Source organism: Drosophila miranda, chromosome 2 (genome assembly GCF_003369915.1).
Source record: "Drosophila miranda strain MSH22 chromosome 2, D.miranda_PacBio2.1, whole genome shotgun sequence".
NCBI classification, from domain to species: Eukaryota; Metazoa; Arthropoda; class Insecta; order Diptera; family Drosophilidae; genus Drosophila; species Drosophila miranda.
The window spans coordinates 23731204-23747824 of record NC_046675.1 but is presented as its reverse complement, the minus strand read 5'-3'; the positions used below and the strand labels follow the sequence as shown (position 1 = coordinate 23747824).

The following is a 16621-nucleotide window of genomic DNA, read 5'->3' as shown; positions in this document are numbered from 1 at the left end:
ACGAGAGCTGTCGTTCGATGTTTCTTCCAGGGAGTGGAGGAGACGGAGGCGTAGAAGGAGGAGGAGGGCATTTCTGTGTGGCATATAAATACATCTTTGAAGGGGGTACTCGTATCTGTTGCCGTTTCAATACTCGAAATGGCAACCGAAGCTAATGAGACCTCAAATGCTAGAGGGAGTCGCAGAAGTTCGACTTGAAGATACCCTAGGGCTTCTCTTTAATGGAAAGAAATATGTAGATACATAAAACGGTGGATGCCCAAAAGAATTAGTATCTGAAATGATTAAAAGCCTCAGAAAAGGGAGTATTTTAATCGAATTTCTAGCAATTGTTGGTTTCTTTCCCATGACTTTTGCGGGTTTAGTAAATATTCAACTATTCTGTACTTTTCTGGATAGCTTTACAATCGATCTATACATATATCTTCCAAATATAAGTGCCATCTACAGATCTATCGATACTTTATAGAATTTTCTCCATTTTCAGAGACGGAAATTGGTTTTATCTTAAAGAAAATTCCAGAAAATAATAAAAATACCAGAAAATACTAAAAAGAAAGCCCTAGAATACAATAAACTTGCTAAAAGATACTCGAAAATTCGCACCAAAACACATTTAGAGTACTTTAATTTTTCTTTGCTTTGGCTTAGCTTCTGTATCTCCATCCTTCCCCATGTTCTATTCTATGGAGATCCACAAATAATGGGCGTCAAAGCATCATTATTATGATCCACTGGAGGGACTGGAGTCACAGAATCTCTGCCTTGTACAATTTGCAATTTATTGCAAGGTCCATTGAAAAAAATCACTGATAAACTTGTGGACTGCTTGGACGCGGGAACGATGGTCATCGTTCATTAAATGGGAAAAATTTTCCACATTCCGATTAAAAATAAGCAAAAGGAAAGGCAGGGCAGAAAGGAAGCAGAACAATCATGATGATTGCAGCGGAATTCAACATGTTGTGCGGCCTTCAAGCGAGCGACAGTTAAGCTGTCGATGGATTTTTGATTTATGGCCCACGTGAAGTAGTTAATCTTTTGGCTTAAGGTTTACGATCCCGGGAAGAAATCCTATGCTGATACGAGGAGGGCTTTCGTGGCTCGGGGTTCGACTTGACTCCCTCATCGAGCACCTTAAGTGGTCTATAAACCCAAGCAATTAACGAAATTTAAGCCTAAACTTTCGTCCAGAGTGCAGGCAGCAGATCGGCGATAAAATTGCACTTTCGTTTTTCGAAAGAAGCTAACAAAACTGTACACATGTATCTGCCAGATACGCACACAGTGGCATGCAGTAGGTGCACACGTTATGGGGCCAAATGAAATGAAATGCGAACAGGCGGAGCAGAAGCAGAGACGAACATGCAACAGAAAACATGGATATAAATAACCGAGGAGCCACTCAGACAGGCGGCCAGCCCGCCTCAACAATGGATACAGCAAAAAGATACATATGTATCTGCACACAAAAGCGACACGATACCCGACAATTGGCGGATCGAAAACATCGCGTGGGTGCAGTGCATGTGTAAGCGATCTGTGTCTGACGTTATGCTGAAGTTATGTGCAACATTAGGTGGCAAACAACGAGAACTAGATGGCAAAAGTATCTCAAAATGTACACATGATCTTTTTTTGTCGAAATGCTGCCTCAAAAACCGGTTGAACAGACAATTGACTAATGAGCATCTTTTAGGCATCAATTCGATATCCATGGCGCCGTAGGGCTGTCAACTCCCCGCAGATACGCTCTAGAGTTGTCATCTGTCAGCCAAAATTAACCCGAAAATTGATTGGATTTATGCTCTGTTTTGTGGTCGCAAAACCCGCAATGAAAACCGAAAAAACTGGTCGTTTATTTTGAGTCGTTGAACTTTAAAGATACAAATGTATCTACATGTGTGCCGTACAGTGCTACTGTTTTTGCAGCGGGCGTTGTCATTAGCCAAAGTGTCAAGTGGTCGACAGGCAGGCAGCTGACATTTTCTACTGTTGTTGCTGCAGTCTGTAGTATCTGCAAGATACTAGATACTTCTGTTTTGTTTGGTCCAGCAGCTCGCATTTCCCTTTTCGGTATCCGCATCAACAATTGCATCAGCTTTCAGACTGCCGCCTGGTTGCCGGGTTGCCTGTTCGCCTGGTCGGACGCCTGTTTAGGCCAAGTTCCACATGACGGCTTTAGCTTTTGGCTTTATTAATAGACCCGACCGATACTTTGTGCTCAGCGTGCTCGCATTGCTCAGGTCGTGTTTGCTCATTCGATCATTAACTAACCTGTTTACACCTCAACGGACAGCGCCTGCTGCACACGAGGCTCGGGTGGGGCTCTGGGGCTTTGCTGCCTGGGTCTCGGGTCTCGGGTCGTGGGAGTGTTCAGAGGTGAGAAAAGTTGAGGCTGGGGTGGGGCTCTCGGGGGTTTCCTGGATATACGCCACAGAAAGAGGCGTTACATGCCTTCCAATAGATCTTTAATTTTAATTTACTTCCCCTTTCAAATGTTTCCCCTTTCGAGAGAATCTTTCACTTGCGAGTATCTCTGTATCTATTAGATACGAAAGAAAGGCCACCCCTAGAGATAGGAGTTCCCAGAAATTCAGGTAAGAGATACCCTACATTCCGCACCCAAAAAAGAGCCCCACAAAAAGCAAAACAAACCCAAACAAGTTCTTGGCTAACAATTCAGAAAATCCATTCGATTGTCATCGAAAAGGCAGCTGCCACTGCCGCTTGACTATGCAAAACGCGTAATCGCGTATAAAATATAAAAAATTCCAGATATTCCAGATATTTTTCATTGCAGAGCGCGGGGGAGAACTCAAGCTGTGTATAGGTATGGATTTCAGTGGGATCCGTTTATCGAAGTTAATCGATTGCAAAGAATTAATCAGAGAAGAAAAAACAAAGTTTTAAACCCTTTTTAAAGTTTGATTTGCCATGAAATACATTTCCCTTTAACACTGAAGGCCAAAAGATACGTCTACTACGAAGGTCACACCCTTTTGAAACCCGATGTTTTGGGTCTTAGCAAATGGCGATGGAAATCCCGCCCTAGAATCAAAAACACATGATACCCGAAAGCCGCTGACGACAGATTGAACGACAAACGAGTGGAGGGATTGACAGAGTGACAAAACGAGAGGAGGGATTGACAGAGTAACGGCTGGGGGCGGGGAGCAAAAGTGGTGGCCGAAAAGGAGGGGGAAGAATGGTTACCACAGAGCGAAGTGACATAATCCATAACCGTGACACTTGAGTCGATTTCTGTTTGTCTGTGAACCTCAAAAGAATGCTGACGGTTGGGGGATGTGGATATCGATATCTGTTGTTGTTGGTTCATGTATCGTATCCCCTGTTAAGGGGTACATTTCTTACACCATGTTCTATGCAGATCTCTAAGCAGAAGAAGGATCGACAGGCGAGAGAGCCATTCTCGTATATACAAATAAAGGGTACATATCTGAAGCTATCAAAGATGGTTCTTGGAACTCTCCCCTTCTTTGAGACCCAAAAACGGAGCATCCAATAGTCGGAGATCATTGAAGATTGTTTTCTTATTTTTCGTTGTATCTTTTTCTCGCGTCCGCTTATTCCAACGAACAATTAAAGTCGTTCTGTGGTTTCTACGGTTCTCACAGATCTCTGGTCTCTGTGGAGGATACTCGTATTTGTAAGTAGAAACAAACATTTCTTACGGGTACGGAATGGCGGAAGTTGTTTGGTTTTTTCGCTATGCCTTTTGTTTGGCATCAAAAACCAATTCGGAATGTACCGCCTCCGATCTACCGGCTACACTCTCTCACATAACTATTCGCACATGTTCATGTGACGCCTGGCTCTGGCTCTGCCTCTGCCACTGCCTGTGTCGTTCAATCAAACCCAATCAATCGTCAACTCTGTGGTTCCGCAATGTGTGAATGAGAATAGCTTTAGAAAAAACAATAAATAAATATAAATTACAAGTGCCTCGAAAGCAAAAACCAAAGACGGAACCAAATCACATGGGTGGGCCCCTGCCGCTCCATAGAGTTCTCGGGGAGGCTCCACCGTCAAGTGGCATGGGGCTGGGTGGGCAATCAATATGCAAAACGGAAACAGCAGGCACTTCCAATAAGCAACATTTACGAGTAGCCGATGATTTGAATCGGTTATGAACGTTGATTAATGACAACAGCAGCAGGAGGAGGAGGAGGAGGAGGAGAGGTGTGGAAGTCACAGGAGGAAACAATCCACGAGATCTAATTTAGAGAACCAGCTTTAGAGATCATATAAGCTGTGATCTTATAGCATATCTGGTCATAAATCTATGATTGATGTTGCGTGCCATAGAGGAAGTCTCTGGCGATTAATACGGATATGCAAATCAGTTATAGTTACAGTTTATTGATTCTCATTGAAAGCATTTTGATCCGGTTTTAATTATTTTATTTATAGAGAAAATGTGCTCTTTTTTATAGAGAATATGCACTCAAAAATTTAATATTTTTAGCATTAATAGGGTTCGTAGACCAGGTGTTCAAATAGCCAACACGACGGGTTTAATATTGATCCGATCTGCTCTCTGATAGATATGATTTTTCTATATTTTAAATTAAACTTTTTTCAACGAAAATTCCATAAATACTAATAATTTGCATCAATTTTCTGCCTTTCCACAAACAAGTTTTCCGTAATCCTTGGGACAAGAAATTAGGATGATTATTTCATTTATTTGATAAATATTTCAAAAATCCAAGGCGTAGATTATTAATTGGTGGAAAATCGCTCAACCTCAACCCTAAGCCTCCAAAAAATATATATAGAAAATTTATTGAGCACTGGGGATTTTTGGCAGCTGCATTTGGAATTATTTCACTTTTTGGCACACTTTAATAAACATTTTTATGGCTGCTCTTCACGATTCATCGATTGCTGAGCGATCAGCGACAATAAATCAAATAAGTTTATAAATAAATGAAGAATGAAGAGTACTTTTGGGTAGACGAGGCAGTGCCCAACACTCAGCCACTCAGACAGACATCTCAAGTGGCTTTTGGGCTGTGATGTTTCTGGCATATAAATATATGTATTATTGTTCATTGTTGATGTACTTAAGCAGATGTATAGACTTGTGTAATTATGACATTTTTTTCACGCCAACTCAAGCAAACAAAACGGGCAGTAAGCCCTCTTTGTTTGGGCCACGAGTAAAAATCCAGTACACTGCGAGATATCCCATAAATTAAACACATAAAAAGGCGAAAACACATCATAAAAAATATATATATAATTTAATTATTGAGAAAGAAATATGTAAATATTCTCCTGTCCTGTGACAAGCCTCCTTTTGGGCAGCAATCAACAGAAATGATTCAGCGGCAGAGACAGAGGCTCCGCCACGTACTTCCTCATCGCCTCAGTTGGGGGCAGGGGGATATGGAAATGACTGAACAATCAATAAGATACAAAACCAGATGCAACAGCTATGCGTAGATACGCTGTCAACATTTTTGCATTTCCGTATTTCTTTTATTTGTATTTTTTTTTTCATTGATTTGCATAGTCGGTCGATTGATTGCGCTTTTTCGTGGCCCACGCCCCAGGAATCAATAAAAAAAATATATGCTACATGCATACAACGAAATCTATAGAAAATTTGTTGATAATTTTTACTATCACGTGAGGCTTTAAATTTATGCACATTTATTTATGCCGGGACACCATGATAAATGGATTTGTCAAGTGGAAATTATATCAACATTTTGTGCCGTTCGACGCCGAGAAATTGAAAAGTTAATGCCGCATTAATTATGCTTATCAAAATGGTTGATGGAGTGTCTCAAGCTACGAATATTTATATTTATTTCGGGGGCAGAAAGAGAAACAAATTACTGTGGAAATAAATATTTATAAATTTTTAGAAAATTAAAACACCTTAAACCTCTGAGCCTCAGGCTTTTCTACCCCTTTTTAACCATCTTTTAACGATCCATTTATAGTATTCTTCCAAGTATTACGCATGTAAAATTTTAACTTTAAGAAATCTAATTTTAATTTGTTTTTCTGCTGATCATTTTACGCATTTTTTTTGAGGCGGCTATTTATAAAAACATAAACAACAAGAGATACCACTCGATCGAGCCAGAGAGAGCAGAGAGAAAGAGATTATCTCACATCTCTTTCCCGAAAAACTGGCACAACAGCCGCCACACAGTCTGCAAGATCATGAATCTCTTACGAATATATGTATAGGTACCCCCCTCTCGGGGGAATTTTGATATTTCTTTTTCAAATTTTGCAACATTTGGCCCCCTTGCACCTCTGCCACATACCACATCAAATTGTTTGTTTTCCTTTCAATTTTTATGGCCCCTCTTAGCAGGTCAAGCCGTAAAGCCACATGAAGGGGGAAAAAACCAACTGTATTTATGGGGGCGCTGATTACTTTTTGTTTTTTGTTTTTGGAATACCGTTGGTTGCCTTTTAATTCTCCACACAAATGGCATCGTAGGGCCATAGACGAAATCAGAAAATCAGAAAATCAGAAATGACACAGACAGAAGACGAAAACCAGCGACAGACAGTGAAACTTGATGCCGGTTGAACTTTTTTCTTTGAGGGTATGTAATTATTAGAGATCGCAGCGTGAGCCCACACGAGAAAACTTTGGGTAGAGTAGCGGAGGAGCACCACTTTTCATCGGTATTTTGGAAGTAAAAAGAAGTTTTTTGTCTTCCCCCAACCAGTCACGAAATGTAGTCTCGTTGACAGTCTTCATATCTTGCCCATCTCTATTAATAGTTACTGCCTTTTGCTACTTCTTCTTTTTCCTCTGTTGCCAATGTTTTTGCTGTTGTTTTATTGTGCTGATGACCTTAAATTAGGCGTATGTCTTTGGTTGATTTTTTTTTTATCGTATTCGTATTCGTCATTGTTGGCCAAGTTTTTTGTGCTGGTCAGCTGTTTTTTGTTTCTTATTATTTGAGCTTCGTTGTTTGGCCTCACATTGTAATAAATTACCACAGAAAAAAAACGTATATTACATGCTCATAAAAGAAAAAAAAAATAGCAAGAGAAGAATGGACGAGGATTGGCTTTGAATGTCATGACCTGCAGGCAAAAGTGCTTAAGAATACAGTGAAACTTCACTAGCGTGGCATTTCTTAAGACAAAGAATGTCTATGTCTTCAAGTAAACATATTTCGGGGGTACCTCTTACAGAGGTTTGACTGTTTCTCCAATAAAAGTGAATGTCAGGCAAATGCAGAAACCAAGGAACACAAGAACAAGGGGCTCAGAGGAGGCTAGAGAGGACCATTCCAACGGTAAAGCAAACCATTCCAAAAAAAACCTGCACAAACAAAGGGAGGCGGCCAAAGAAACCGCAAGCCGCGTCTAATACAATCATCATACGAGAGAGAGAGAGCGACTAGAAAAAGGGAGAGGAACACACTGAGAGAGAGAGAGAGGCTCGGCTTAGGTTTAATTTAGCCCAGACGGCTTGCTCTCAAAATTGCAAGCGCAGTAATTAGTTTCCTTTTACTTCTTGCATCACACACACACACAATTATTTAACCGTTGCTTTACCTTAATCGTTGTCTTTGGGTGTTTCTGCTCTGCTGTTTCGCTCTCTCCTCCTATTTATATGGGGTTTATGCACTGATTTTCTTTGATTTTGTTAGTCACATTTCTCATCGATATTAATTTCACTTTTTTGGCACTTGCGTTGATTTTTGCACCGGAACACACGCGGAAATAATGATTTTAATTATTTATTTATGCTTTAGTTTAGCTTTTTCTTTTAACTCTTTGGACATTGGACGAAGAGCAGATAAGTTGGCTGGATTCTGTGGATTGGTTTGGTTTTCATTTGATAAATATTTCTGATTTTGGGAGTTGCATTCAACATTCACACAAGAAGAAATGGAATTCTGGTAAAAATTGCAGACAAATTTCCCTTTTTATTGGTGCTAAATTTCCCTTTCTATCCGCTTTAACTGCATTTTGGGATACATTGGGAAACTCTGAGACGCTGGAAAAATTAATTAATTTAATTTAATTGTTCAATGTGTACAATTTCCCCCTCTATAGTTCTTATATTTCTCTTTGATACGCCTCAGGGTTAAAGAACTTTTAAAAAGATTTCTCTTCAAATGAAATTTTGGTCATGAAATTGTTATAAACATGGACTGAAAATCCACAATGGCGGGCAGCATACAGCGGTCAACGGACAGCGGAAAACGGACATGAGTAACCAGAAAATGAGCACAGACATCAACAGCAATTGTCATAATTTTCATGAGACACACACACCGAGCAGACACTCACACATCTGTATGCGTATATTTTTCAACAATAATAATATAATTTTTACAATTTTTCTTCGTGACTTCTCTGGTTTTGCTGCTGCACTTTTCATAAATTTATTTTTATTTTATTTAGCACAGATGCGCGCGCGCGTTTTTAGTCGCTCCGTCTTCTAGGCTTTTTCTTTTTCTATTTCTTTTACTTTTTCTCCAGTTTAACTGTTTTTGTGGAGCGGAAGAGCTGTAAAAGACTCTGTTTCTGTTTCGGTTACTCTTTCGATTTCGTTTGGCGCCGACTCTCAATTGGGGTTTTGTTGCTTTTGATTTTTGGGGGGAGATCGGGAGCTACGGTGTTGCGTTCGTTGCAAATGAAAAACTTAAAATGATCGAACGAAAATTTCTACGGTGAGGAGTGTCTCAGAAAGTCGAGTCGGGCAGAGCGGCGACGTCAGCGACAACGTCGACTGCGACGACGGCCGAAAAAAGCAACAACGAAACGAATTAACCGATCGCTGCCGACGACGACGACGACAGCGACGACGACGCTGAGACTTGTGTAAATTATGCTATTAATTGCTCTCTCTCTCCGTCTTTGTGCTCGGATTGCTTGCTCAAGCTAAATACAGGTGAGGCATTAACAGAAGCGCTCTCACGATAGTTGACGCAGAGCAGCGCGAAAAAGACAGCAAGTTCACAAAGGGATTAAAAATCATTAAAATATTTTAAAATACTATAGAAAATTCAAAACATTCCAGAGAAGGAGTAAGCATTGTCGTCTTTTCTTGTTGTGCGTTCTGATATGCGAATCGCGCTATAGAAATATGCACCAAAATTATGTAGCAGTCAACTCGCCTTTCCTTATATCAATATACCTTGGACTGGCTTTAAGCTCTCTCTTTATCTCTCTCTTTACCGATAGCTTGGGTCTCTTTGGCATGTTTGTGTTTTGTGTTGTTGCCATCGTATACAGGTGTGTGACAGCAAGTTCACAAAGGGATCAAAAATCATTAAAATAATTTAAAACACTATAGAAAACCCAAAACATTCGAGAGAAGGAGTAAGACTTGCTGTCTGTTTTCTATGTTTGTTCTGCTATGAGCAACTCGCGTTTCCTTATATCAATATACCTTGGACTGGCTTTAAGCTCTCTCTTTATCTCTCGCTCTACCGATCGCTTGGCTCTCTTTGGCATGTTTGTGTTTTGTGTTGTTGCCATCGTATGGCGCGCATGTGCAATGAACTTGTTTGGAATTGCAATTGCGATACAATTGTTGTTGTTGCGCTGCTTTAATACCCTTCATAATGGGCATTATGCTTTGAAGGAGATATTTTCACGAAAGGATTCCGTCCCCACGAGATCGGATCACTATATCACTATGTCACTATGTCTTAAGGAACGAATGATAGAAATGATCACTCTAAAGGGTATCAAACGCCTCGTTCGTTGAATTTGTTTCTGTTTTTTGGAGGTTATTTAGCTGCGGCGACTTTGTGATTTACGTTAAATTACTCATACGCCATGTGACGCCGCTCTGTAATTATTTGATATTTGCTTTTGGGATCTGCGGCACATCACTCTCTGCTAACGGACAGCAGTATCAACATCATCAGGAATTCATTTCCTCAACTTTAATGTAGGTCATTGTTAAGGGGGTGAAAGTGCTGCAATTATAGATGCCCCTCTACCGTCCACCCTGCCGGCGTACCCTCTCCCAATAAGGAAATTATGGCCAAGGTCAAAGAATTTACCGTAAGGTGAACTGCAATTCATCTTAAACGAAAGACAGAGAGAGACAGGGCGAGACAGAGAGAGAGAGAGGGAGGGAATTTCCTATGCAACCTTGAGAACTCATGGGAATTCTCTTTCATTTAGCTGGTAACGGTTGACTATGTTATACCTGATAGCCGCAGGTCATTTTGGGTATACCGTATTTGTGAAAATAGATGTAACAGACCTTTGGAAACCTGAACACTGATACAAGAACTATTTTTAATCCGTGGAGGGAAGAAACGTAGTGAAGATCCTTAAGATGATTAACAAAAATCATTCTGAAATATGGGAAAGTTTTTCTCTTTCCTAGGCTCTTTCGTTCTGAGTGTTGTCTGAATAGTTATCGCTGTAGATATCCCCTTAGTGGGTACCTTTAAAGTCCCAACATAGACTGAACATAGAGCATTCTTATTGGGATTCCGTTTCTTTCCTTCTTTGCCTCACTTTTCAGCTCATTTAAAACGCATGACTTGGTTCAAATTGCAAATTATGCAAATTTCACAAACGAACTTTTGTGCAAAAATCAGAAAAACTGCAACATCATTTTGTGGCCGACTGTTCTCCATCTCGCAGTCTCTCTCTCTCTCTATCTTTTGTGTATTTACAGTTTTTCGGACTCGAACATTTTCAATAATTTTAATAGCCTTCAATACTATTACACAATCATAAATTGTCTGAACGAAAATGTAAATGTTTTTCGAATACGATACGCCTTGGGGGGCTATAAAAAATGTGCAATCGCATGTGGTGCTATGGCTATGCCTTGCCTATGGCTATAGCTATGACTATATCCAATGGAGCGACTACGACTATGGCTAATGGTCAGTGGAATATGTTTGAGCACTGTGCACATTCGTACTCGTATCAGGGTCTCAGTCGGGTTTCAATGGGGAATACTCAACATAAATATTGCCAATCGAAATGGAATGCAGTCTTGAAAAACCTATTTACCGAAGGATAGTAAATGTTCTCAATACACAGACAGGACATTGGACTCAGAAATACTTCAAGTGTCCGCTCAAGCTTCATATTGGGATTAAGGTAAAGTTTTCTAGTTCAAAATTGAATTTGTTTACGAAATTTATCGAAATTGAACAAAGGTTAATCAACCCGAACCAGCCACCTGCCTCGCTGCTTCCGTCTTGTATCTGAACGCCAAATGTTAATTAACTTTTTATAAACCATAAAGAAATCAATTAAGGTATTGATTTTGGGGTTTGCCTGCAATTATCTTTGAATAAAATAAATTGAAACAATGCCAATGCCATTCACTTCAGAAATCTCTTGTACTCTTTTTCAATTTGTTTGAATTTAGCTTTAGGACAACAATAAATACTGTATATTTGAATTCTCTTAAATATTTGCACTCTTTTAGAACCATGAGATCCGTATCACATGGCATGCCATGACAGTCATTACCATAACAAACTTCTATTTTCCTTTTCCGTCAAACTGAAAGCAAACTGCCCTTTCAAGCAGCTTCATTTAAATAACAAATGCAATTTTCTTTGCTCCCCCGAACCGATTGCAGCTTAACAAATTTTCCCATTTTCCGGAGACGGGAACTGTCAGAGTTCTCGGAGTCTCGCTCTCCATCCTCCGTTTTGAAGCTGATGAATATGCAACAAAGATTTACTTTTCAATTTTTTGTTTTTTGTTTTGTTTTTCGTCAGCTTTTGCACATTTTTTGTCCGCTTTTTCCCCCCACTTGCTTTTTGTTGTCTTTCCTGCGGCATATGACGGAAGGTACAACACTGTTTCGACAGTGCAACTTTTTGTTGCAGCTGCTAAAAATAGCAAAAGGCGCAGCAGCAGCAGCAAGCAGCGGCACCAGAAACAGCATTGATTGCAAGTTGTTTGGTTTGGCAAATGACGACGACAAACACCATGGCATGGTGGTGCCACAGAGTGTGGTCCAATAATGAAAACGGAGATGAAGAAAAAAAAGTGAAACCGGCTTGACAGGAAAATACGAATTTTCGTTGAAAATGAGGAAAAAATGTAAACGATTTCGATGTGGAGGCTGGCTGGGAAGTTGGTAAAGGTATTTGGCTTTTTTTGTGGCGGTATTTAGTCGGCGGTAATCCGCGTCCTTCCCACTCTTCCGAAATACTATTTTCCGTGGTATTTAAGTAGCTGTTTAGCAGCTCTAAAAACTACGAAAAACAGTGCACAAATGCAGAGCATTTATACCCACCGTTCATCCTTGATTCCATTTTTAATGTCATCTACAGGACTCTTATTGAGAGACTAAAACCGTGGCCACTGGGAACCTGTTCAGATGGTATCGATCTCTGAACACCCTTCCTCTTCGGATGACCCATCTCTATGGATAATTGCTATTTTTGTTTACTTTTCATTTGCGCCATTTAATTGAATTGCTGCATAAAAATGAATGAATTTCTATGACTGCACTAAATGATCATCTGCCGCCGCCTTTGAATGTGATTTTTATTTGTTTGTTGTCTTTGAATTGAGCTTTTGTTTTTGTTTTCTCAATCAAAAGTATCGCTTTTGGTGCGCCATTTGAATTTTCATCGAAATAAATTTGCCATAAATTTTGAACAGCAATTGTAAAAACGTGCAACAATTTCGGGTGGGACCCACCAATGACAATCTCTGTATCCGAAATCCGAAATGGAAGTTGCACCCAAATGCGATTCGGAAAAAGTTTTTTAATGGGATTTAAATTGCAAATGGGATGAGGGGATTAATGGGAGGATTGCTGGCAATTTCCGCATGGAATTCGTAGTTTTTAAAGAAACCTTTTTAAAGGTCTATCTTTTTGATAAATGGGAGAAGTGGTAGACGTTTTCTGGTAATATTTTAACTTACTAACATTACAGATTAAGAAATGGATGGAAAAGAATGTCTATATAAATTTAATCTTCTATAAATCGCGTCATAAATACATGGATTTTTCACGGATTAAAGATAAGGTGAATTAGGCTCAATTGTTCATTAAACAAATGTCGTTTCTGTGACAACTAATTCTCTAAGATACAATGAAACCTCAAAGATTAAAGGATTAAATGTATTTCAGATTAGATGCCTCTTCCATCTATGTTTCTGATAAACATTTCTCCTCGGCTTTTACACACATCCCCCACCTTTCTTTTCCTACAGAGTATTCAAAAGCGATTGCCGATTTAATCTGATTTTGGAATATATAATTTTATTCAGCTGTCAGCAAGATCGTTATTCAAATCAAAATATATGTCTGTCTGTATGGCTCCATTTGTTGTTGAATTTTTCAATTAATTAATGGATTTTTTGTACTCGAAAAAGACTGTCAAAGGTTGCAATACGATAGATAAATTCTAGTTTCAGAACTCGAAATGTCAAAAGGTAGTGACAAACGCATTGACAGTTGTCCAAGGAGGGGGTCCCAGAGAGGTGGCAAAACATTTGTCATTCGCACATTTAAATATTCATTCAATTTTGTGGAGAATTCTATTTCGATTGCAGTTCCAATTATGCATTCAATCAATTTGTTTTTCCCCATATAGAACAAACCCAAACTCCTATTGATTTATAATTTATTTACATTTATTGTTTTTTGTGTTTTTTTTTTTATTTTATCAACATTTCGCTCACCGCATGGGGCGCCATTAATTGGGGTCAATGTCAGGCTTCTCCCACCCCCTCCTCCTCATCCTTGTTGTTTTTTGTGGCAAAGGTAAACATTTCATTTCTGGTGTTGGAAGGGGAACATCAATTATAAATGGGATTCCAGCGAGCACGCAATCGAATTATTATAAATGGCCCATCAATGGAATCACAAGACTTAAAAGATGGTGATGCATCACCCACCACTGAAAAGCCTGTCCGAAATATACATTTCTTATAAAACTCAATTATAAATTTGATATTTTGTTGGGGGGGAGACTCCTCTACGTTTTAGTTTATCTTTTCTTAGTATGCGATAAGGTGGGCTGTCTATGGAATGGTAGCTGGTGGAAAACAAATGTTGAGGAATCATGGAAAAGGAATTTGATTGGATAAATTAGTCTAAAATTGGCAACATAGATTGATGGAAGTTATGTTCGAACTTCAAAACTTTCCATAGATTCCATGTATTTTTCCCCTGTTTTCTCCTATCTTCAGAGACTTTTTCTGGAACCTTTCCATCAACAGATGGCATGCGTGATGCAAAGCAAGCGACAAACAGACTCCCCAATCGTTATTTTTCCATTAGCCTGCAAATATGTATGTTTACCTATCATCTACGCGTACGAGTACCTACATAAGTCAGACAGCCAGCCCTCAAATAAAGATCAAACACAGCTGAAATCTTGGATGTGCGAGGAGACTTTATGACATTCAAAGATTGAGGTTTTTCGGGAAATTTCCATTTAGCGAAAATGTAAATTTTACTGCGTTCTTTTTGTTCTTATCGGGTCGGAGCGGCTTTCTTTGCCTTTGAGTCGAGTCGTGGCGAGGGGCGGGGCCGGGCAGGGCCAATAATTGCGGACAAATATCAGGTAGCTGATGGCGATAAGCAATGGGCTCTGTATTTATAATTAAATAAACCACCCAGACCCGAAGGCAAATAAGGAGAGTGAGAGATTAGTGAAACTGAAATTTGATCAGTTGTGCGCGAGGGAAAAGCCCTCCCAAAATTAATGATACCACGAGTATTTTTTCGGCTGGCATAAATATTTATATTCTGTAAATATTAGATGCAATTTGCCTTCCCAGAAATTTTGTTGCCTGTCAGTAAATCATTCCAGAGCAGAGCCATAAAGTAATTGAGCTGTTTAGCCATTTATGGTGGCCCCTGATCTGGGGTTCACGTGTCACCACTCCCCTGGGTCGTCGACTCACATCCTTGTCTATCAACCGATCCCCATTTCATTTGTTTAGGCCAATTTCCAAAGCAATAAATTTGTAAAGCAAATCATAATGTTGGAAGGACAACGAGCAAAACAAGATCCGAGACTAGCGATAGCGCGTCGAACAATGTTCGCGTAATGTACAATAATGACAGATAATTATATTGATATATGTGCTCGATCTCGAGACGATTGAATGCCAAAACTGATTGGCATGGCGGGTCGCATAAGGTGGCATTGAGACACCCAAACGGAGAGGGTGTGAAAATCGATTAAATGTGGAGAGAATATGCATATTCCTTGGAGGTTCAGGGAGATGGACCACATTCTCTTTGATGGAAAACGCTTTCTATATTCCACTTTCAATTAGGCCTCTCTCCCGGTTTCCAATTTAAAATGAATAAATGATACACTTTGTTTTCCCTAAATAATTCCATTGGATTTTACAGCGCATTAAAGTCCCCGAAAATTGGCCACTTGCAACAGCAGCCAGCAGACATTTTTACTGCCACATGCTAAAATATTCATGAATAATAAACGTACTGTGGAATATATGTAGTATCTGTATATATATGTATTTTTCTTAGATAACGAATTATAATTCGTCGCAATTTATGAAAAGAAATACGCGAAAATTGTTTACAAAGTGTCCGTCCATCCACAACAATGGCATTGTGTGTGGGGGAAAGGGAAACCCGAACCGTGCATATATCGGGCTATATATTATATAGATATAGTATCTGTCAGTGTTTTTCAAGTGCCAAAAGTTTTACTACTGCACGGGTCATTGCTTTATTAAGAAAACTGAAAGCGAGCGAAAGGAAATTCTGAAATATTTCATATAGTTTTGGGTACCTGTTAAATCGGGATGGATATACTATATAAAGGAATGAACTATAATTAGCTGCCTCGTGTGTGTCGGTGTGACAATCGTTGGAAACTGTTCACCGCTCGTAAATAATGATGGAAATAGTAATTAATGGGTTGTATATTTAGGTAGGATTAACACTTGGTAGGGGTGATTAGAGCGCCACGAGCGTCACGCTGCGAACGAGAGATAGAGTTATGGAATGGGGTTGATTTACGATTGAGAGCCTTACAACGATAGTGGCATAGAAAGCCCCACAGGGAAATGAATGAATTTTAATAGATAGAAAGATCTAAGATCTAAGATCTTCCTGGGGTTCTCTACCCCTAAAACTTCATCTGGAAATCTATGTAAATAGCTAAGGAAATGAATTTTTTACTAATATTCTCTCCCAATGCCCCTTCCTCGGGCAGTGCTTACGCAACGCCATTTGCATGCTGAATAATGTCCAATTAATTGTGGCAATTAATTCATATTAAAAAGCGGCATTGCTCATACGCCGCGTGGGACACAGCCGCAGAGCAGCCACAGAGCAGGTCGTGTAACGATTTGGCTTCTGTTTGATTTGGCTTCTGTTTTCGATTAAACGCAGTTTCATAATCGTTATGCAAACGATTGTGGTGGCCTGTGGGGTGGGGGGCCAGAGCACACAATGCACAATGGCCACGCCCCAGGACAAACGAGGTCCGCAGACAGGAGGCGAAAGGCAGCTGGCAGCGACAGGCCACGACATCAATGGCAACGACAACGACAACGACAACGACAGCGGCGACATAACACTAATGAAAATTTGCGAAAACAGCAGGACACAGCGAACCAGGAGCGAGAGGAGGTGCAGCAGGAGGTGGAGGAGAAGGTGCAG

General features: G+C 39.8%; 1 protein-coding gene across 15 annotated transcripts in view; it reads right to left on the bottom strand.

The window, feature by feature from the left end:
* LOC108154930 (TLD domain-containing protein 2) overlaps positions 1-16621 on the bottom strand; it is a 94604-nt gene that overhangs the window by 59056 nt on the left and 18927 nt on the right. For 11 of the 15 annotated variants that reach the window (XM_033389206.1, XM_033389208.1, XM_017285395.2 and 8 more), the window contains exons 1-2: positions 8354-8671; positions 7567-7826 (exon numbers count right to left, since the gene is read on the bottom strand). The exons of 3 other annotated variants lie outside the window; for them this stretch is intronic. The gene's annotated coding sequence lies outside the window, so the exon portion shown is untranslated. Of the gene's footprint in view, positions 1-7566; positions 7827-8353; positions 8673-16621 lie in introns of those variants that run through there. One more of the 15 variants, XM_033389214.1, reaches the window with a different exon arrangement.